The sequence below is a fragment of the Phascolarctos cinereus genome, unplaced genomic scaffold, assembly GCF_003287225.1.
Source record: "Phascolarctos cinereus isolate Bilbo 61053 unplaced genomic scaffold, phaCin_HiC Scaffold_8;HRSCAF=390, whole genome shotgun sequence".
Taxonomy (NCBI): domain Eukaryota; kingdom Metazoa; phylum Chordata; class Mammalia; order Diprotodontia; family Phascolarctidae; genus Phascolarctos; species Phascolarctos cinereus.
Window position 1 is genome coordinate 12,785,862 of NW_027556291.1, and position 23,106 is coordinate 12,808,967.

General features: G+C 39.3%; 1 non-coding gene across 1 annotated transcript; it reads left to right on the forward strand.

The window, feature by feature from the left end:
- The first annotated feature begins 2,035 nt into the window (after nucleotides 1-2,035).
- On the forward strand, nucleotides 2,036-2,108 carry TRNAT-AGU (transfer RNA threonine (anticodon AGU)). Its single transcript has one exon. It is a non-coding gene; the product is annotated as a tRNA-Thr (tRNA).
- The last annotated feature ends 20,998 nt before the right edge of the window (nucleotides 2,109-23,106 follow it).

Below are 23,106 nucleotides of genomic sequence, written 5' to 3' on the forward strand. Positions count from 1 at the left end.
GTGTTTGGTCTGAGATAGGATTTGAACTCAGGTCCTCCTGACTCTAGGGCTGGTACTCTATCCACTGCCCCATCTAGCTGCCCCCTCCTTTTTTTTGTTTTAAATAGTATTTTATTTTTTCCCACAATCATTAATCGCGAACATTTTTAGAATTCATTTTTATAAGATTTTGAGTTTTAAATTTTTCTCCCTTCTTACCTTTCCCTCTTCTGCTGCACAGTTTTATAGCCCTATGGGCATAGTTCCAAATTGTTCTCCAGAATGATTGGTTCAGTTCACAACTCCTTCGACAATGCATTAGTGTCCTAATTTTTCCCACATCCCCTCTAGCATTTAGCATTTTCCTTTTCTGTCATCTTAGCCAATCTGATAGGTCTAAGGTTGTACCTCAGAATTGTTTTAATTTGCATTTCTGTAATCAATAATGAGAGCATTTTTTCATGTAACAACTGATAGCTTTGATGTCTTCTTCTGATAACTGTTTGTTCATATTGTTTGACCATTTATGAATTGAAGAAGCTCCCTATTTTAAGTAATTGTTTCTAACTAGGTGCTATACTCAGTTATTTCTACCTCTTGAGAATTACAGATGCTAATAACAGCCTCTAGATTTAGGCATCCTGGGACAATGTCCTAATTGCCTAGCCCTGGTTATGGCTCTGAGTAGCACAGAGTTAATGCCATTACTGCCAGTTTTTTAATAAAACCATCTTTTCACTGCAAAGTGTAGTGAATCATATCTGATGAGGGTATAGTACTATAGAAATAATTTATAATTACATTTCTTTTATGCTGAAATGAAAGGTCATTTCCGCAGGTCTTTGCTCACACTGAACTACTAAATGGGTCCTCTAATAAGCTGTATTTAACTTTTTAATACCCCATCTTTATTGGTTTCTCTCTGTCCTCCCTTTCATTTTACTATTCTGCATTTCTGTTTATGCCAGCATCCTCTCATAATGCTATGACATGCTCAGCAAAATCCTACCACTTCTGGCCACTGACCAAACCTTATACAATGTGCCTTCACATAAAAGCTTCCGTATGGCAGTCTGTTATGTGAAGTATTTTGGTGGGGATTTTTAAATGCTGCTTTGTAATTAAATGAATGAAAGTTAAGGATCCAGTTTCCAATTAGCTTATACAAAGTCATTATCTACCATTCCGATCAGGAAAGCAGGAGCCCTTCTTCATTTGAATAAGATGCTAAGGGGAAAGGATATATAAGCTTTTCTAAATCTAAAATCACACATCCATCTTTGAAGATAATGTGATTACACTTAATAAAATGCAGACACACAAGAAACTACCTGCATAATACTGGGTAAATCACATCACTTCTCTGGGCCTCAGTTTTCTCTTCTGCAAAATAGGGTTGGACTAGATGAATTTTAATGTTCCTTCTGACTCTGAAATTATGAATTACAAGATACTTCCAGAGAAAACACACTACAAGGGAGAAATGAGTTTAGGGTCAGAGGATTCAGCCACTTACCACCTGTGTGACCTTGGACAACTCACTTCATATCTCTGGAACTCAGTTTCTCCATCTGTAAAATGAAAGGGTTGGGTTAAGTTCGCCTTCTGTTTGAAGATTCTACGATTCCATGAATTTATAAAATAAAAATATGTTATTTAACCTAAAAATATCTTGAACAAGCTTTAAAACACGTATTTTAAGAGTTGGCAAAATATTTCTGAATGCTTAAAAAATGTTAAGCCGTGGATTTTGGTCTTTGAAAAATAACTGACATGTCATGCTCACATTTTAATTAAAGAATTTTTTTACAAAAAAATCTGAAGAAGCAATTAATTTCTTCTCTGATGGATATCAGTATGAAATGAGAACAATTTGTACCATAACATATGTCCATTTTATAATGGATGGAGACCACTAACTCACTTTCCTTGTAAGCATCAGCTAATAAGTCCTTTCATATGTTGCTTATGTAACATGGATTAAAAACTTCAATCCCTATGCTTATCGACCACCCCCAATATTTAGGAGACATTTTAAACTTTAAATCTACATGGGGGCTTCATGGCTTAGTGGTTAAAGCACCTGCCTAGTAAGCAGGACATCCTGGGATCGAATCCCAGTGGGGCTTCAACCCTTTTCCGTCAACTTTGTTAAAGGAATTGTTTCTCTGCCAAATTGAATGGGATAAACCCACAGTAACAGCGACTTCTGATTCTCATGTTTTATTCTCCCCCGGTTGGGTTAAAAAGGACAACTTCTTGGAAACTGAGTGACAATCAGGATAGATCTGTCTGAAGTGGCAAAAAGGAAGGAGTAATTACGCAGAAGGAGTAATTAGGCAAGTTTTGGCAAAGCCACCTAGAAAATATGGGATCCACTCCTAAGTGGGTAAAGGGGGAAAAAAAACCAAACAGGCTCACAGATCAGCGGTTCAAAGGAGAGCAAAACTGATTCTTGATGCCAAGCCTCAGCTTTTGGGTCACCTGACCCTATACACTTCTCTGCATTTAATCATCAGCTGCAGTCCGGTGCAACTGCATTTTGGGTACTTGGGCAAAGAATGATTCTAAGCCAAATATTTGGTCCCATCTGGATATGTTCGTGCATCCCGACGTGGTGGAAGACCAGTTACCAATGCACCCAGCAGGCATGGTGAGGAGCCTCTCTTGTCATCTGTGAGCTCAGACCTCAAGAGAGGCTGAGACTATTTTAAAAAACAAAAACACATTATCTTTTTATTGGTGCAATTTAGAAAAACAGCAGTGAAAGTATCCATCAAAGCTAACAGGCCTGCATCATAAAATCAGGATGGTTTTTATATATGGGCCCACCTGTCACATAAGGTAATTGTATTTTTTTTCCCTGATCTTCCTTCAGGCTCTCTTCCCAGAACACAAAATGTGATTATCCTTGTTCATTGAAATTTCCTCTTTGCCACTTTGCTCTATTCTCTCAGCGCAGCTGGGAAGGCCTGGCAGACACCACCAAGTTCCAAACTGCTTGTAGCTTCGGGTAATTTTTTTGAACTTAAGAACACTAATAATGTACCATACTGACTGGTATAGTTAAAAGAAAGATGGCTCACTCATATCAGCCTCTAGTTAAGAGCAAGGGCAAAAAGAATTTCAATGAAACATAATTGCATTTAACGCAGCATTGTTGTTTAATGATTTCAGACTCCTTTGTGACCCCATCTGGGGTTTTCTTGGCAAAGATCCTGGAGTGGTTTGCCATTTTCTTCTTCAGCTCATTTTACAGATGAGGAAACTGAGGAAAACAGGGTGTAGTGACTTGCTCAGGGTCACAAAGCTAGTAAATATCTGAGGCAGGCTTTAAACTCAGGTCTTCTAGACTCAAGGCCCTTTGCTTTATCCACTACACCACCTAAATGCAGCAACTATTTATTAAATACCTGTAATGTGATGGGCATAGAAAAACAAAAACGAAATAGTCCTGGTCCTCAATTTGCTTCCAGGAGCTGGAGGACTGAGTAGAGGGAGCAGATGAGAGACCAGTTTGGTTCAAATGCAGAACTCACGAAGGGAAGTGGGGGCTAGATTACAGAGGGGCCTCAATTCCAAGCTACAGAGTCTATATTTGTTGTATAGGCAACGAGGACCCACGTTCTATTTGGCATTCAAAGTCCTTCCTAACCTAGTGCCCTCCTACCTTTCCATTCCATCACTCCCCAACACAAACTTCTTGATTCAGCAACACTGGCCTCCTGGCTGTTCCACAAACAAGATACTCCATCGCTTGACTCTGAGCATTCTTCCTAATTGTCCCCCGTGTCTGGAATACTCCTCTGCTCCCCTCCAATTACTGACCTCCCTGGCTTCCTTTCAGTCCCAACTAAAATCCCATCTTCTATACTATAGAATCTATAGGAAGCCTTCCACAACCTCTCTTAATTCTAGCACTTTCCCTCTGTAAATTATTTCCTATCTATCCTGTATATTGCTTGCTTTGTATATATTTGTCTGCTTGTTGCCTCCTCCATTTGATTGTAAGCTCCTCGAGGGCAAGGACTGTCTTTTGCCTTTCCAGCATTTTGCATAGTGCCTGGTACATAGTAGCCACCTAATAAATGTTTATCGATTGGTAGACTGACCAGTCAGATCTATACTTTGGGAAGATTATTTTAGCAGCTTTGTGGAGAATGAATTAGAAAGGGCAGGGGCAGGAAGCATGGAGATGAATTAGCAGTTAATTACAGTCAGTATGGTAACTAGGATGGGACAGGGCCTGACACAAGGGATTGGGGGGGAGGTGGAATACTTTCTCCCCCAGTCGTTCTCCCAACCTCAGTCCCCCACCAGCACTGCACTTCTTCACCCTCTCCTAGACCACTACCATTGTGGGCTGCCACAGGCCACCTCATTGTCACAACACTCTCATTCGTCTTTCCCAGGGCCCAGTGACTGGTGCACAGCAAGAGATTCAGTCTTACAACATCCTGGGGTTGAGGGAAATGACTGTTGCCATGCATTTTCTTACTGATACCCTCCTCCTTCTCCTTCTTCCTTTCCCTGCCCTGCCTTTAACTCCCTCTCCATCTCCTCTGGGGGACCCTCAAGGGCCAGACTCTCCAAGGTGGAGATGCTTCACCTTTTGTGTCATGGACAGAAAGCCTATGAAGCCTTTCTCAGAATAATATTTTTAAATTCATAAAATAAAACACATAGGATTGCCAAGGAAACTTATATTGAAATTCAGTTTATCTATCTATCTATCTATCTATCTATCTATCTATCTATCTATCTATCTATCTATCTATCGAATTTAAAAGCAGGCTCAGAGACCTCAAGTTAAGAACTTGTGCTCTGGGGGAAGCTTTCTGCCTCTCCCTCAGCCTTGCTGTACCTTCCCATGAATGTCTTACATGAAAGTCTTCTATAATACAACTAAGGCGAAGGCCAGTGCATTCCAGCAGAAGTACAATTACAAGGCATTTCATACCCTGAGTTCCTCTGGCAGCTTCCCCAGCAAAGGTCTTATATCACCTTGTGGTTTGACCCCTCGCTATCTAACTGCAGGCACCAGAATGTCTAGTTAGCTAAGGGAAGGGCTGATGAGGACCTAAACTAGGGTGATGGCATAGAAGGAAAGCATGCAAGAGATGTTATAGAGGTAGGATCAAAATTTTAATAAGCTTAAAACTGCACTAACACTTTTGGGACACCCTGCACATGACTATATTGACCTATCTTTTTAAAACCCCAACTCCATACCTAACGTTAACTAAATTCTGGGCATGCTACTGCTGCAAAGAAACAGATTAGCTATTCATTTTTGTGTGTGATTCAATTTTTGACTCCTCAGTCACTCAGCAAGCATTTATTAAGCACCTACTATGTGCCAGGCACTGTGCTAAACCCTAGATAACCGCTAATCTGGTGGTGAAACACAGAGCCGTCAACATCTGGACAATCAAAAATGTGAGGCTCCCACAAGGGCAATGGAGAGACACATGGCAGGCATAGGTTGCAGCAGATTCTCAATGGAGACTCGTAAAGTGGATATGCTATAAAGGATATTATCCAGGAAACAGTGAAAAAAAGAGTTTGGCTGGTTGCATGATGAGAGTGAAGGATGGCGAGGTCGAATGTGGCAGTGGCACCAATAGAAGGCTAATCAATGGAGAAGAAGGTCTCCAGAATACTGGGTGATATGTTACCCTCACCCCAACCCCAGGAAGATTTCTAGGAAGATACAGAGAAAAGTCAACTCACAGAATGGTCTACATCATTGGAGGGTCAAGCTACATCAATAAAAGCATTGGTTTATTGATGTTCTGAAGTATCATTTCAAGTGGCTGGAGATATCATGGAGGAAATCAGGTCTTCTAATGTTAACGTGTGTTTTAAAAACATTGAATGTAGAATTTAGGGTAAATTGGACATATCATTTTTGAATTCATTCTATATACCACTGCCACTTTAGCTTTCTTACAATAGCACTTTCATCATGTCACTGCCCTGCTTAGCTCCCTCTTACCTACCACTTCAAGGCCCCAAATCCCTGCCCCAAATCTAACCAGTCTTATTTCCCACCAGCAGCTTTCAGTCAGACAGGTTTCTGCACTGTCTCCCTATGATGTTGCCCTCATCTGGCACCCCACCCCAGTTCCCTTTACCTCTTCAAATCCAACTCAAGGCTCAATTTAAGCCTTGCCTCTCCCATGAAACCATCCCTAAGACCTCCAGCCCAGTGATCCCTCCTTTCACAGAAGAAACTTGAGTCTGAGGAATGTTAAGAGACTTGCCCAGTGTCATGCAGTTAATAAGCGTTTGAGATAAAATTTGAACTCAGTTCTTCCTGATTCCAAATCCAGTGCTCTATCATCTATTCTATAGCTCCTAGCTCCCTGTCCTCCAGAAGCCTACTTTCTATTAGGGGAAACAACGTATGAACAGATAAGTAAATACAAACACATATAACACAAAATCACTAGCAGCTGAGGAATCAGGAAAGGCCTCATGGAGGAGGGAGCACTTAAAATAAAGCTTGATGGAAGTTAGAGATTCTAAGAAGCAGAAGTGAGAAGTGAATGCATTCTGTGCATGGCGGAAAAACGCAGCCTGTACAATTGCATGAAAGTGGGACTTATAACATCACGTGTGGGGAATAGCATGGTGATTTGATGCCAACGGCATACTAGCCAGGACCTCCATCTGTTGCTTATTGCAGGTACAATGCAATCCAATACTCTGCCCTTCTTCCTGGATCTCTACCTGTTCTGTGCTGTGGGGACTTCCTTATCTCCACCCAGCTGCTCTGTTTGTTCTCCCAGTGGTCTGACCTCTTCCACTATCACCCAAGCCCTGATTATGACTGCTTTGACAGAGGCTACAGGAAACATATAGCAGTTACTTTGAGATAGATTCCCAATTGATCTCAGCAATTTGGTTTTCTCAGGATGCTCACTTCTGTCCAACTTTCTCAGCACCAAAATTACATAGTCCTTCCAACTCCATTCTCATGTAAAAGGAACAAACAGAATTCAGAATGTACATTGCCAACTTTGAAATCCATCGTGCAAAGAACAGGGCATAATCTCTGAAGACACATACTTCCTGAACATTATGCTAGGCTGGTCTGCTCTGTTCCTGCCACTTCATATTTTTTGTTTTTAAAGTTAAATTTTCTCTTTTTCAATCACTGAAAATCCTCTTTCTCTCACTCTCACCTTCCCTTCTGCCCTTGCTGAGAAAACAAGAAAAACAAAACCTGTTACAAACATTTATAGTCAAGTAAAACAAATTCTCCCATTGGCCATGACTCCTCTCCCCAATCACCCTGAGTCCATCAACTCTCTCTCAGGAGGTGGGTGGCATGTTTCATCATGAGTCCTATGGAATTGTGGTTGGCCATTACATTGATTAGAATTCCTAAGTCTTATAGAGTAGTTCATTTTTCCAATGTTCTTGTTATTGTATTAGTTATTCTACTCACTTTACTCTGCATCAGTTCATATAAGTATTTTCAGATTTCTTTGAAACCATGCCCTTCATCATTTCTCACAGCACAAAAGTATTCCATCACATTCACATACCATAACTTGTCCAGCCATTTCTCAAATAATGGGTGTCTCCTCAGTTTCCAGTTCTTGGCCACTACAAAAATAGCTGTTAAAAGTATTTTTGTATATGTGAGTCCTTTTCCTCTTTCTTTGATCTCTTTGGGTGTAGATCTAGTTATGGTATAGTTAGGTCAAAGAGTATTCAGAATTTAATAACTAGTTGGGCATAGTTCTACTTTGTTTTCCAGAATGGCTGGATCAGTTCACAGCTCCACCAACAATACATTAATGTACATGTTTTCTGACAGCCCTTCCAACATTTTCCTTTTTTGTCAATTTTGCCAATCTGATGGGTGTGAGGTGGAACCTCAGACTTGTTTTACTTTTCACTTCTCTAATTATCAGTGATTTAGAGCATTTTTATATGGATATTGGTAGCTAGAATTTCTTCCTCTGAAAACTGACTGTCCATATCCTTTGACTTTATCAATTAAAGAATGACTCTTTGAATCAGTTCCCTTTATATCTTAGAAATGAGTCCTATATCAGAGAAACTTACTACAAAGATTTTTCTCATTTACTTACTTCTCTTCTAATTGTAATCACATTGGTTTTGTTTGTGTCAAATAATTTTGAATTTTATGTAATTGAATTGTCCATTTTACCTTATCTGATTTTTCTCTCTGTTATTTGGCCATTAACTCTTCTCTTATTCATACAGCTTTATTCCTTGCACCTCTAATTTATTTATGACATCACCTTTTATGTTAAAGTCATGTCCTAGTTGGAATTTGGTATATGGTGTGGCATGTTGGTCTATGCCTAGTTCCTTCCAGGCTGCTTTCCAGTTTTCACAACAGTTTTTGTCAAATAGTGAGGTCTTACCACAATAGCTGGGATCTTGGGTTTATCAAACACCAAGCTACTGTGCTTGTTTTCTTCTGTATTGTGTACATAATTGTGTACACTGATTGACCTCCCTATTTCTTAACCAATACCAAATTGTTTTAATGGTTACTATTTTGTAATATAGTCTGAGATCTGGTACTACTAGATTCCCTTTATCCCCACATTCATACCCCCCCCATTATTTCCCTTGAGATTCTTGGCTTTCTGTTACTTCAGATGAATTTTGTTATTTTTTTCTGAAAGTAATACTTTGGTTATTTGATTGGTATGGCACTGAATAAGTAAATTAATTTAGATAATATTATCATTTTTTACTGCATTGGTTCAGCCTATCCGTGAGCAATTAATATTTCCCCAATTATCTTGATGTCTTTATTTGTGTAGAAAGTGTTTTGTAGCTTGATATTCATATAGTTCTTCTGGGTGTGTCTTGGCAAGTAGATTCCAAAGTATTTTATACTTTTTGTAGCAATTTTAAATTGAATTTCTCTTCCTATCTCTTCCTGCTGGATTTTGTTGGTAATATACAGAAACTCTGATGATTTGCATGGTTTTATTTTATATCCTATAACTTTGCTGAAGTCGTTAATTGTTTTGATTAATTTTTTAGTTCACTTGATAGGGTTCTCTAAGTAAACTAGCAAATCATTTGCAAAAGTAATGATTTTGTTACTGTTTTGCTGCATAGGCAAAGAAAAATAAGCATATTATTCCCTCAATTCCTCTGCCTTGTCTTATTATAATGACACAATAGTGATGGTAATAATGGTGATAATGATGATAATCCTTGTTATCTTACTGGAAAGACCTCTAGTTTATCTCCATTACAGATAATCCTGTCATATTAAAGAAAGATCTATTTATTCCTATGTTTCTAATTTTTTAAAAATGAGAATATCTGTTGTATCTTATAAAAAGCCTTTTCAATTGATAAAATCATATTATCTCTGTTGTTAGTGTTATAAAGATAGTCAGTTATGTTTATGGTTTTCCTAATATTGAATCAGCCTTGCATTACTGGTATAAATCCAATCTTATCATAGTGTATAATCTTTGTGATATATTTCTATAGTCTCTTTGCTGATATTTTAATGAAAAATTTTGAATTGATAGTCTAAGCATTATTGTACTATAGGTTTCTTTTTCTGTTTTGACTCTTCCTGGTGTAAGTATCAATAGCAAATGTGCATAATTGAAGGAATTTGGCACAACTGCTTTTTTTTTAAAATTTATATAACATTCAAATGAATTGTTCCTCAAATGTTTGATAGAATTCCATTGTAAATCCATCTGGTATGGTATTCCCCCCTATTGGGAGTTAATTGTTCAATTTCTTTTTCTAAGATTGGGTTAATTAAATATTCTATTTTTTGTTCTGTTAATCTGGGCATTTTATATTTTTATAAATATTCATCCATTTCATTTAGATTTTCCATTTTAATGACCTCATAATTGGAGGAAAGAGTTCCTAATAATTTCTTTTATTTTTTCTTCCTTGGTTGTGAATTTTTCTTTTTTTCTTTTTGATATTGGTTATTTGGTTTTCTTTATTTTTCACAAATTCAAATTAGCTAATGATTTATTTTACTGATTTTTCTCCCCAAAGACTTTTTTAAAAAAATATTTTCTTGGAACACTAATACATTGTTGGTGGAGTTGTGAACTGATCCAACCATTCTGGAGAGCAATTTGGAACTATGTTCAAAGGGCTATAAAACTGTGTATACCCTTTGACCCAGAAATAGCACTTCTAGGGCTGTATCCCAAAGAGATCATAAGAATGGGAAAAAGACCCACATGTACAAAAATATTTATAGCAGCTCTTTTTTGTGGTGGCCAAGAATTGGAAATTGAGGGGATACCCATCAATCAGGGAATGGCTGGACAAGTTGTGGTATATGAATGTAATGGAATACTATTGTGCTGTAAGAAATGATGAGCAGGCAGACCAGAAAAATCTGAAAAGACTTATATGAACTGATGCTGAGTGAAATGAGCAGAACCAGGAGAACATTGTACACAGTAACAGCCACACTGTGTGATGACTAACTTCCATAGATCTGGCTCTTCTCAGCAAAGCAAGGATCTGAGACAACTCCAAAAGATTCACAATGGAAAATGCTCTCCACATTCAGAGAAAGAACTATGGAGTTGGAATGCAGATGGAAGCAGACTATTTGCTCTTTTGTTGTTGCTGTTGTTGTGTATTGTTTTGTTTCTTCTTTCTCATGGTTTCTCCCATTGGTTCTAATTCTTCTTTACAGCTTGACAATGTGAAAATATGTTTAATATGAAAGTATATGTAGAGCCCATATCAGATTGCATGCTATCTTGGGGGGGGAAGGGAAGGGTAGAAAATTTACAATTCAAAAGCTTATGGAAGTGAACATTGAAAACTAAAAAATAAATTTAACTATAATATATATATTTTCAATTTTAAGTTCTCTCTGTCCCTTTGCCTCCTACCGCATTAAGGAGAAAAGCAATATGATGCCTATTATACCTGTGAAGTCATGCAAATTATATTTCCATATTATCTATGTTGCAAAAAAAGCAAGAAAAATTAAGAAAGTGAAAGAAAACAGGCTTCAATCTGCACTCAGAGTTAATCAGTTCTCTCAGTATAGGTAGACAACATTTTAAAAAATTAATTTATTTTGATTTATCAATAATCACTTCCATAAGCTTTTGAGTTTTAAGTTTTTCTCCCTCTTTCTCCCCACCTCCCTCACCAAGACAGAGTGCAATCTGATATAGGCTATACATATATATTCCTATTAAACATATTTTCACATTAGTGGTGTTGTAAGTAAGCATTAGAACCAATAGGAGGAACCACCAGAAAGAGGAAACAAAACACAACAGAAGAAAAAAATAGCAAATAGTATGCTTCAATCTTCATTCAAACTCCATAGTTCTTTTCTTTGGATGTGGATAGCATTTTCCATCATGAGACCTTTGGGGATGTTTTAGATCCTTGCATTGCTGAGAAGGGCTAAGTCTATCAATATTGGTCATCACACAATGTGGCTGTTATTGTGCACAACATTCTCCTGGTTCTGCTTACTTCACATTGCATGAGTTCATATAAGTCTTCCCTGATTTTTTTGAAAGCATCATGCTCATTATTTCTTATAGCACAGTAGTATTCCATCAAAACCATATACCACAACTTGCTCACCATCCCCCACTTGATGGGCATCCCCTCAATTTCCAATTCTTTGCCATCACAAAAAAAGAGGTGCCACAGATATTTTTGTAAATACGGGTCCTTTCCCTTTTTCCTTGATCAATCTGGGATATAGACCTAGTAGCCGTATTGCTGGATCAAATAGTATACACAATTTTATAGCCTTTTGAGCATAGTTCCAGATTGTTCTCCAGAATGGTTGGACCCGTTTTACTTTTTTTTAAAATAGCTCCTACTTTTATTTTTTAGTTCAATTTTTTTTTTTGCTTTCAATTTTGTTAATTTTTTCTTTGATTTTCAGGATTTCTATTTTGGTGTTTTATTGGAGGTTCTTAACTTTTTTTGGTTTTTAGGTTTTTTTTTTTTAGTTAGTTACATACCCAATTCATTGATCTGCTCTTTTTCTCTTTTATTAATGAAAGTGTTTAGAGATATAAATTTTCTCCTAAGGATTGTTTTGGCTGTATCCCCACAATATTGGTATCTCACTGTTGTCATCTTTAATGAAGTTGCTGGTTGTTTCTATATGTTCTTTGATTTTCTCATTCTTTAGGATAAAGTTATTTGGTTTCCAGTTAATTTTTAATAATTTCTTCAGTGACCCTTTATTGGATATGATTTTTATTGCATTGTAGTTCACACAAGATGTGTTTAATATTTTTGATTTTCAGCATTTGCTTGTGAGGTTTTTGTGCTCTAAAACATAGTCAATTTTGTGGAAGGTGATGTTTGAGCTAAGAAGCCAAAGAGGTGAAGGTGAGGAGGGAAGAATATTCCAGGTATGGGGGACAGCTGGTGCATATGAGAGGCAGCTAGGGGGCTCAGTGAGTAAGCTGGACCAAGAATCTGGAAGACCTGAGTTCAAACCCAATCCTGGATACTTACTAGCCATGTGATCTTGGACAAGACACAACATCTGTTTCCTCATTTGTAAAATAGAGATAATAATAGCACCTATATTCCAGTATTTTGTGAGGATCAAATGAGATTACATTTGTAAAGCACCTGACACATAGTAGACACCATATAAATGCTAGCTATTGTTGTTGTTGTTATTATTATTATTAAGGTAGGAGATAGTACACTGAGGGTGAAGAAAATCAAGTAGACCAGTACAGCTGGATTGTAGAGAGTATGGATTGGGAAGGTAAGAAGGGACCAGGATGTGAAGAGCTTCAAGTGCCAAACAGAAAAGTTTCAATTTGATCCTAAAGGTAGCAGGCAACCTAAATAAACCCAGGTCACACCTAGACTTTGGAAAGATCATTTTGGCAGTTAGTGGAGGATGGTTTGGAAGAGAGAGAGAATTGAGGCAGGCAGACGAAATAAGAGGCTGTTGTGATTGTCTAGGCTATAAGTGATGAGGAAAGAAGGGGGAACCAAAAGTGAGAGATATTGGGGAGAAAGAAATTGTAAGATTCAGCAACTGATCACATGTGAGGAGAGGGAGAGCATGGAGTCCGGGATGACATGGAGTTGCGAGCTTGAGTGACTGAAAGGGCCTTGGATGGTAATAGGATAGCTGATAAGAGGGGAGAGTTCTGAAGAAAAGATGTGATGTCTATTGGTGACATATTGAGTTTTAGATGCCTACAGGACAAGCTGTCTGCAATATCTAATGAGCAATGAAGAGACACATGGTGGGCAAAAGTGGACAGCAACACATCAAAATCAGAGAACTCTAACATGGAACCCAGGTAAAGGACGTCATCATCTAACTGGAAGAAAAGCTGGATTTCCCACCTGGCTGGTCTGGACTTCACGATGTCTAGAAACTCATCGTTCTGCAAGATGACACCAGCTATGACACTCAGACATCTCTGCCCTCTGACTGGAGAGTAGACATCAGAAAGCTCTTCCCAGATCTTCCACCATTTAAGGAGGGCACCCAGAGAATTCTTCAAATCATTTCCCACTGGGCTGCTCTCCTGGAATTCATTATCTTCAGAAACTTATCATCCTATAGGATGAAAACAACTCTGTAACTCACATCTCCTCAGATCATTTCCCACCCTGGCTGCAGGACTTCATTATGCCCCTGAACTGGTTACCCTCCCCCCCTTCTTTTTTTACAGGTTGTTGTCACACATTAGATTGTGAACTCCATGAGGGCAGGGTCTATCTTATGCCTTTCTTTGTATCCCCAGCACTTACCAGGGTATCTGGAATATAGTAGACACATAGTAATAAATGGTTATATATTTTTTTTTGTACAAGGCAATGGAGGTTAGGTGACTTGGCCAGGGTCACACAGCTAGTAAGTGTCAAGTGTCTGAGGCTGAATCTGAACTCAGGTCCTCCTGACTCCAGGGCCAGTGCTCTATCCACTGCACCACCTAGCTGCCCTGATAATTGTTTATCGATTGACTGACAGTGGGCCAGTCACATGGTACTGGGGAGGGATAGATAACTAATGGAGAGCCTCAAAGCTCTGCTAGTGCCATATTTATGAGATGTCAAGAAAACTAAAGGAAGACCTCTCACATGTTGGGTGGATTTCCTGTGGAGAGTTTCTGGGGGAACATGGACAGGAATAGCACAGGATGAGAGGGCACGTGTGTGCTGTGACTAGCATCAGTGGAGGGAGTGCTTACATCATTGAGGTCATAGATCCACTGAGGTCAAATACTATTGAAAACAACACTGCCAATCAAGAAAATCAAACTCAATTTCTAAGGCAGTCATGGGTCTTCTGGGAACACTTAATCGTCCAGTTTTTTGGGATGCTTGCTACCATCACCAGCACATCCTTTTTTCCATTGTGGCTTCTTAGGTGTTTTCATTTCCTGCTGTAAATTTTAGACCAGGTAAGGGAGTGGGCAAGGTTATGGCAATTGTGGTAAAAGTGGGAAGGAAAATGACTAAGGAGCTATCCTGGTCTGGGGTAAAACACCAAGTAATTTTTATCATGGCTGGGAACGAAGAAACTAAATGGTAAGTAGGCTTGGCCCAAGTATGGGCTGAGGGAGTGTCTAGAGGCTGAGACTGAAGAAAATCAAGGGTCCAGGTTTATGTTGGAGCAGTGCCTGAATCACAAAGAGCTGAGTAGATCAAGAACAGCTAGGGGACACAGGTAGGCTGGGGCTTAAGGCAGCATGAAGGCTTTGATAGTCCTGAGGCAAGAATCCTCTTTCATTCTTGGGTGGTTGCCTCCAGATCTAAAAGGTCAGCTCTATTTCCTTTGGGACTAGGACATTTCATATGGTAGATTCCTGCTGGAGTGAGATTTCAGGCTCTTAAAAGTCAAATGTTCTTTCCTGGGTCGGCCTGGTTCTAGGGCCCCCCAAGTACGATCCATGGCATGTGGGCAAGTGTCTCTACACACATGTGATTCTGGCAGTTTGTTGAATTACACAGTGCAGGAGAGAGGGAGGAAGCAGCCTCTCTAACGTGTATACTGACAAGGTCACAAGCAATTTAGGTTAAAAAAAGGGTGGCAAACAGTGTTCTTGCAGAAATGCTAATGAGAAACAAAAGAACTCTGGTCAGCAGAAGGAAGGAGGAAAAAGAGAGGGTCTGGATATTCTACAAATCGATGGAAGCAAGAGTCAATGATATAAACAAGGCATTTTATCTATAATAGCAACCCAAGGGTCCATATTGAGTTATACAGTGGAAAAATGAGGAAAATTAACCTACTTTTACAGAAAAATGTAGCATCTAGGGCTAGTTAATATTATATATCCTCTCTTTGTATGCTAAGGCCTTGCTGTGACAAGTGAGGAATTGGGTATAGGGTTGTCTACCTTGAAGGGTAAGTATTACTGTAAAGACCAGAAGGGCCTCTTTATAACACTGTTTCACCTCTAATAGGAGCCTGGAGGATAGCATTAGAGTGAAACACCAGGCTTATGATTTTTACTGAAGCGTGCCCAAGCCCATTTGAACAAATTAAGAAATCTGTCTTGGGCATCCATGATAATGGTCTAGATATCTTCCATAAAAATCTAATAGTTTTGGGAAAAGCCCCAAATCTTGTCTGTGGGAATTGTCAACTGCTGATGTTCTTTTAACTTGAAAAGTTTTAAAATCCAATTTAACAGAGGGCAATGTGGTGACTATTAAATAAGGAAGAAAGTCATATGAGACCAAGACCAGAAAGAGAAAACTATAAACCTTTTCATTCCTCCTTTAAATTTAACTCAGGCTCCAAGAGCCTAATAACTAACACGGTATGCTACAGAGGGAGTTTGGAATGGATTTCAGATATTTTCATTCAAAATCTTAGATATTGTGTAATTTACTATACTTCATCCATTCATTCAGTACCACAAGGATATGTGATTTCATTGCAGCGTGATGCAAATCCCAGCCCATGTACAGCTCAGGAGATGGTCTTCCAAGAGTTGTTGAGAGCCCAAATTCCATCAACTCATGGTCAAAGCATTGATGAGCCCCTCTGAACTTAAGCCAATCCTCAAATAGCTAATGGGCATCTAGTCCATCAATGGGCCTGCACTTGAAGCCTTTCCAGAGCTTGTACTCTGGATGTACTCATGATAGCATTGCCTTCAAGAAGCCAGAGCTGCCTCCACACTACAAGGAGGCATTGGAAGATGAATTTCATAGGCATCCAGAAGTATGGCAGTTGGGGTGACATCAGAGCCCATCTATTCCAACCACAGACAAAAGGAATCTCCACTGTGACAAAAAAGACAAGTGGTCTTCCAGCCTCTGCTTGAAGACCTCCAAAGAGGGAAAGCCCACCACCTCCTGAGGCAGCCCATCCCTCTTTTGGACACTTTTCTGGTTCTTTTGGCAACTCTGATCCATCGCTCCTGGTTCTGCCATCTAGGGCCCAACAGGATGACGATAGTCTTTCCTCCCCATGACAAACTTTCAAATACTTGAAGAGAGCTATCAAGCTCTTCCTTTCTCTTCTCCAGGCTAAACATGTCCAGTGCCTTTGCCAAGTCCTTATATGTCTTGAACCTAAGGCCATTCACCACCCTGATTACCTGCCTCTGGACATTCTCCATCTTATCAACGTCCTTTTTAAACTGAAGTATCAAGACTAAACGTGTTAGAGGAGATTTTAAAAATGTAAATTTAAAAATATGTAAGATTTTAAAAATCCCAACAAGGGATGTGTATACTACGCATGTATTACCCATATACCTCTTAAAGCAGTGTGGTATAGTGAATCAAGAGCTGACCTTCAAGCCAGGGAAACCAGAGTTTCTGACACATTAAGGCCATGTGACCTTGGGCAACTCTTAACTTCTCAGTGGTCTAGGCAACTGCCTAAAGCTATAAGTTGCAGGCACAGGCTGGCCTAGAAGTTTAGTAGAAGTTCTTCACTGAGAGATCTAATGAAATCACAGGCCCGTATCCTATCCCAATATCTACTGAATAGTTATAGAGAGATATCCACACATGTTTTTTCCTTCCCCACCTCATGGACTATAATACAATTGTCATAGAGAAGATATAGAGGGGCAAATGCCATCCCAAGGACAAATGAGTCCTCAACTCAGATTTAAGAGAAATGAGTTCTAGACTTAGCTCTGCCACCAACTAGCTGTGTGACCTCAGGCAGGATACTTCTCCTCTCTGGCTTTCAAATTCTATCTCTAAAAAGAGGGAGTTGGAATAGATAGTCACTCTTATAAAGTGTTTTTCTCTCAAGAACCCTATGAGAGAGTTTTACTTATCTATTTTTTTTTTACAGATGAGGAAGCTGAGGCTCAGAGAAGGTAAATGACTTGTCCAAGGTCACACAGCCAATATGTATGGGAGTCAGGATTTCAAGTCAGGTCTCTTGACTACAAATCTAACACTGGTTTCATGATACCTCTTGTCAGGTGCGTTGTAGAAAGGATTCTTTTTCAGCTATAAGCTGTGATAGATGGCCACTAAGGTCCTTTCCAACTCTAAAATTCTGTGAACTATTGCCAAAATATAGGAAGTGAAATTTTTGTTATCACCAAATGTCATTCACACCAGAGAATGTTGCATAATTCTCTATTAGCTTTAAATTCTGTCTCCATATACCTTCTATCAAGAGAATGACTAGAGTTCATATAATTCCCAAATACAGCTTCAAAGATCGAAAAAGAGATTGTTGTTGAAATAATTTAGGGTTTTCAATGCAATAAGACATCTGAGGGCTGGTAAAACATTTAAAAGCATCAAGTCTCTTTCCAGTCCTCCATCAATTGTTCAACAAGCATTTATTAAGCACCTACTATGTACCAGGCATTGTGCTAAGTGCCATGGACACAAAGACAAACGTGAAACAGTCCTTGACTTTAACTTTTAGCACAGTGCCCGGCACACAGTAGGTACTAAGTAAAGGTTTATTGACTTTTGATTATTGAAAAAGCTTACATTCTAATGGGGCATGTACCTATATATAGAATGTCCTGAAAGTCTTAGTGCAGTTTAAAGCTCTGAAAACCTAAACTTCCCTTGAGCTGTAAAGGCTTAAAACAGCACTGAGACTTTTGGAACACCTTGCATCTATTTGAATGTGTATCCAGATCAAATGTAAGGTAACCTTGAGGGTGAAGACTATGGCAGTTGGGAGATCCCAGAAAGGCCTTGCACCATAGCTGGCATTTGAATTGAGTCTTAAAATGAAACTAGGGATTACAGAGGTATGGAAAGAAAATATCCCAGGCATGGGAGATAGTACAAAGTCACAAACATGAGAGATGGAGTGTTGTATGTGTGTGAGAAATAGCAAGTAAGCCGGTATGACTGGATTGTAGAGAGCAGAGAGGGAAGTAATGTATCCAAAGACCAGATAATAGAATAGGACCAGGCTGAGAAGAGTCGGAATGTCAGGAGAGTTGATATTTGGTCCTGGAGGGAGTTTACCAACTAGAGAGGTGAGCTTTAGGAAGATCACTTGGGAAGCCATAGAGAGGCTTTACTGGAGTTGACCAAGATGAGGTGGGTTGGCCAATTGGGAGGCCATTGTAACAGTTCATGTGAGCAATGGATCCAGGCTCGAACTAGGGTAGTGACTGGGTGAGTAGAGAGAAGGGGGTATACACGAGAGTTATTGATGAGATGGAGATGAGGAGAGCTGGGTGCAGACCTACTTAATTCTCGTTAACAGAACGAACAAGATCAAGTGTACAATACCAGAGAGAAACCGCACCTTACATTAAAAGATCAGAATTTAATATTCAAGCAAAAATACCATATCTCATAAAGTGGGAACTAACAAATGTTTCTGCCTTTATCAAGGTGCTATATTTATAAAGGGTGTGTAATAGTGAGACCTTTATTATTCAATGTAAGTGCCACAAAATGAAACACTCCGAATGGGTTTTCTGATGGGCTAAATGAGTTTACATTCCATATATTACGTTGGCAGCGTTAAAATTGCAGGGCCAATTTAAAATTTCCAGAGCTGTATTCTGTTGTCAGTAGCAGAGTTTATCATAGCCTGTTTTAATTATTTAAAGAATTATAATCAGGGGTAATTATAATAGGTAGGAAAATCAAGTCTAAAGTTTTTTTGTTTTTAATAAAAAAGAACCATTGGTACACAGTCAGTACAAATCTATCTGGTTCATGTCTAAAGTGAAAAACCCTGTGAAATTTTTTGCTCAAGAGAATCAGTATAAAAGATGTCCCCAGAGAATACATGAATGGCAAAAGAGAAAGGCCAGTCATGTAGTGACTGCATGCTCTCTTGGTATCTGTGCCGTGGCAAGAGAATGAGAGAAAGTTCTGTGCAAAAGTACAGAGATGATAATGAAGTGTCATTAAACCCTGCAGGAGCTGATGAGGTCGTAGAGAGAGTGTAGAGAGAGAAAAGAAGGCCCAGGCAGAGACTAGGGTTACTCCAACATTAGGGGGTATGGTATGCATGATAACACAGCAAAGGAGACTGAAAAAGAATGGTTGGACAGGTCAGAAGAGCGCAGAGAAAAATATTGTTGTGAAAACCCAAAGGGAAGAGTATGTAGGTGAGGGCAGTCATCAGAGTCCAATGCTGCAAAGAGTAGGGAGGGATGATTTTGGGGACCATCTATCAGAAGAGACAGTAGGGGATGGGAGAAGGACTACCTCTTCATCAGAGACTGAAGTAAAGGAAAAAAAAGAATGGGGAGGGATGTCAAGGAGTTTTGAGAGGTAGGGAAGGGGGCAAGAGGGAGCTTATGATGAATAGCCCCTGTTTTCTCAATAAAGTATGAAATGAAATCTTCTATGGAGGAGGTAAGTGAAGAGAGAGAGGTGTGGGAGGCTTGAGGAAAGAGGGAGAGCTGAACAGTAGCTGTGGAGAGCAGGAGAGAGCACCATTTAGGGAGCAGTAAAACAGTAGGAAGCCTTTCTGCAGTGTGGGCCTACTTGGGATAAGATAATATAAATATGAAATATAGTAAGTCACTTAGTCTCTCTGGGCCTTGGTTTCTTCATTTGTGAAATGAGGGGGTTGGACTCAATGACCGCTAAGTTCCCTTCCAGCCTTGTTCTCTTCCCTTATTAGAATGTAATAAGCTTCTTGTGAGTAGAGACGGTTCAATTCTTTCTTTGTATCCTCAGCACCTACCACAATGGCTGGCTCAAAGTAGGCAGTTAATAGAGGTTTGTTGCTTGCCTTATTTCAATAATTTCAAAAGACATAAATATAAAGAGACCTTTATAGTTTCTGTTAAAAGTGGCATATTCAAAACTGGAAAACACAATGATTTTGATAGACAAGACGGCTTTGTAGGAAATCAGTTTTAAAGGTCACCTCCTAAATCCAAAAATTATTATTCTACCCAAATTTGAGCAGTCTCCGATTGTCTGTGTTCCCAAATAAACGATAGTTCATTCTTGCCATGATTGTAACCTTTTCAATACACAGTGTAGCTGGATAGAACATCATCTTCCATTGAGTGAAGGCTGATTTTCTAGATAGAATCTGATTTCTACATGTGGAGCAGCGAATCCCAGAAATTCAGCAAAAAGGAAAACTCACTTATGACTAGTTATTTTACAATTGTAAAGCAATACTATGCACAATGATCCTTCCTTGTTTTCCAGTTAACTGTCTGCCATAATGACACTGTGTTTGAAAGCTTCGGGGTTATTTTTACAGCACGTTATTTTCAAAACACTCTTTAATGCTATGTTTCATCACGTTTTTCTAATAAGTGTTTCTGTACATGTGAAAACGAGGCAGAGTCAAGCCAAATAAGTCATGGAAACCAGAACCCCAAGGCAATACAGAGAAGTTGTTGGTGAACTTGTGAAGGTCGTTAGACTTCTGCCTCTTTGCCAAGGAGCACGGATGACCTTGGCCCTTGAGTGAGACACAAGTGCCCTGGATAGTTATGGTGCATGCAATGACCTCTAAGGTACCTTTCATATTTTACAGTCTTAATTCAATTTACTTTCCTTATAGCAGGGGTATGCCAGCTTGAGCCAGCTCTACACCTGACAAATGGGCAAATGCTACAAATCAGGGCTTGGTTTATTGTTTCTATGATGGCCTAGGCCAGAGGTGGGGAACCTGTGGCCTTGAGGCCACATATGGCCTTCTAGGTCCTCAGTGCAGCCTTTTGACTGAGTCCAACTTTTACAGAACAAGTTCTTTTATTACAAGGATTTGTTCTGTGAAGTTTGGATTTGGTCAAAGGGCTGCACTTAAGGACCTAGAGGGCCACATGTGGCCTCCAGGCTGTAGGTTCCCCACCCTAGCCTAGATTAATGAAAGAGATAAGAGGAAATGCTAGAAATGCAAATTAAACTTAAAATATATCTTGCATACATATATATATATATGTTTTCCCAGAGAGCCGGTTGTTAAATGTCTACTAGTGTATCCCTACCAACATGGGCAAAATATTTCTATTTGTGACAGCTGAACACAAAACAAACACAGCCCTATTTGTTAAACACACTTGGAGGCAGCTAAGTGGTACAGTGGATGGAGCACCAGTCCTGGAATCAGACTAGATCTGAGCTCAAATCTGGCCTCAGACACTTACTAGTCATGTGACCCTGAGCAAGTCGCTTACCCCTGTTTGCCTCCAAAAAGGGAAAGAAAAGAAACACACTTGGAGAGAAAGCCATATCCTCCTAGGATTATGACAAAGGACTCTAGCCTCTAAGAACTTTCACAAGAAACACTCAAACCCACTTATGACATGCAATTTGTTTGTGTTCTTTAACTTTGATAGCATGGCAGTGACACTGATCAAAGTTTTCTTGCCTCCCAAAATTGACTTCGTGTTGTTGTAGTCATTTTGCATAAGAGGTAGTGCTGCCTAGTGGATAGAGAGCTGTCACCCCATGCAATGCCTGTGACTATAAGTTGGAGGAAAGATGATGATTTATACTGGCTGGAGGAAGAATCCTATCCCGGTGAATTCGAGGTCTAATCTAAAATAATAATAATAATAATAATAATAATAATAATATCTTACTTGGGATTATTGTTAGGATCAAAGGAGATGATGTTCATAAACATTAAAGTGCTCTATAAACCTCCCTTGTTTTTATTTTTCTTATTATTCTCTTGGGCAGGCAGCTTGATGATGTGAATTTTTCTGTTTTACTGGTACTAGCAGACAGAGGCAGCTAGGTGGCACATTCATAGTCAGGAAGAGCTGACATTTCTATCAGTGTGACCCTGGGCAAGTCACTCGACCCCTCTATGCCTCAGTGTCATCATGTGTAAAATAAGGGTAACAATAGCACCTACCTTCCAGGATTGTTGGGAGATCAAATGCAATAAGATCTGAAAAGAGCTTTGCAAACCTTAAAGCAGCCATATGAATGCTAGAGATGAGCATGCCTTTGGTCACGGTCTGGAAAGGCAGACTGGAGTCTCATCGTCCTGCAACAGTGCTAGCTAGCTCTTACCTGGTTTTTATAAATCCTAGAAGCCACTTACAAAAATACGTGTTATTGTCGCCTTTTGCTTTTATACCATAGCTATTTCCCTTCAAGCTTCTCCTCTCTTGTAACAAAGAAAACTGCTTAGGTTAGGGGGAAAAAAAGCTTGCCACATCTGACAGCATATACCTAATTGTGCCTGCATGAGCCCCCAACTTCTCTCCTGAGAGGATGGGTGTATGTCATCGTCAGGTGTCTGGAACCATAATGACCAACGTCTGACTACTTTCCTAAAATCCTCATAACAGTGATGGGTCCACTGAGTTGATGCTGAATTTAAATAAGAAAATATGTGAAGGGGCTTCTCAGGTCTAAAACTTTTCAGTTCATGGTTGTGTTTCCTCTGCCAGAAGTGTTTTTAGGCAATCATATTACCTGAAGTGTTTGTTGTTCCAGAGAGCTTATACAGCACTTTGGCAGTGGCGACTATGTTTCCACTCCAGGGAAATATTGTGATAATTGAATATACAAATAAAGTTACTTCGGTTGTTTCTCTACCACCTACCTTTGTAGGCCATTTGGTAATCATGGTGTGGTCAATTTGATTACAGTAACATATTTCTCAAGAATTTTCTTTCTCTGGAAAGAGTAGTGGATTTCAAGCCAGAGGACTTTGATTAGACTTCTGTTCTACCTACTACTTATATTAGCTTGGGTAAG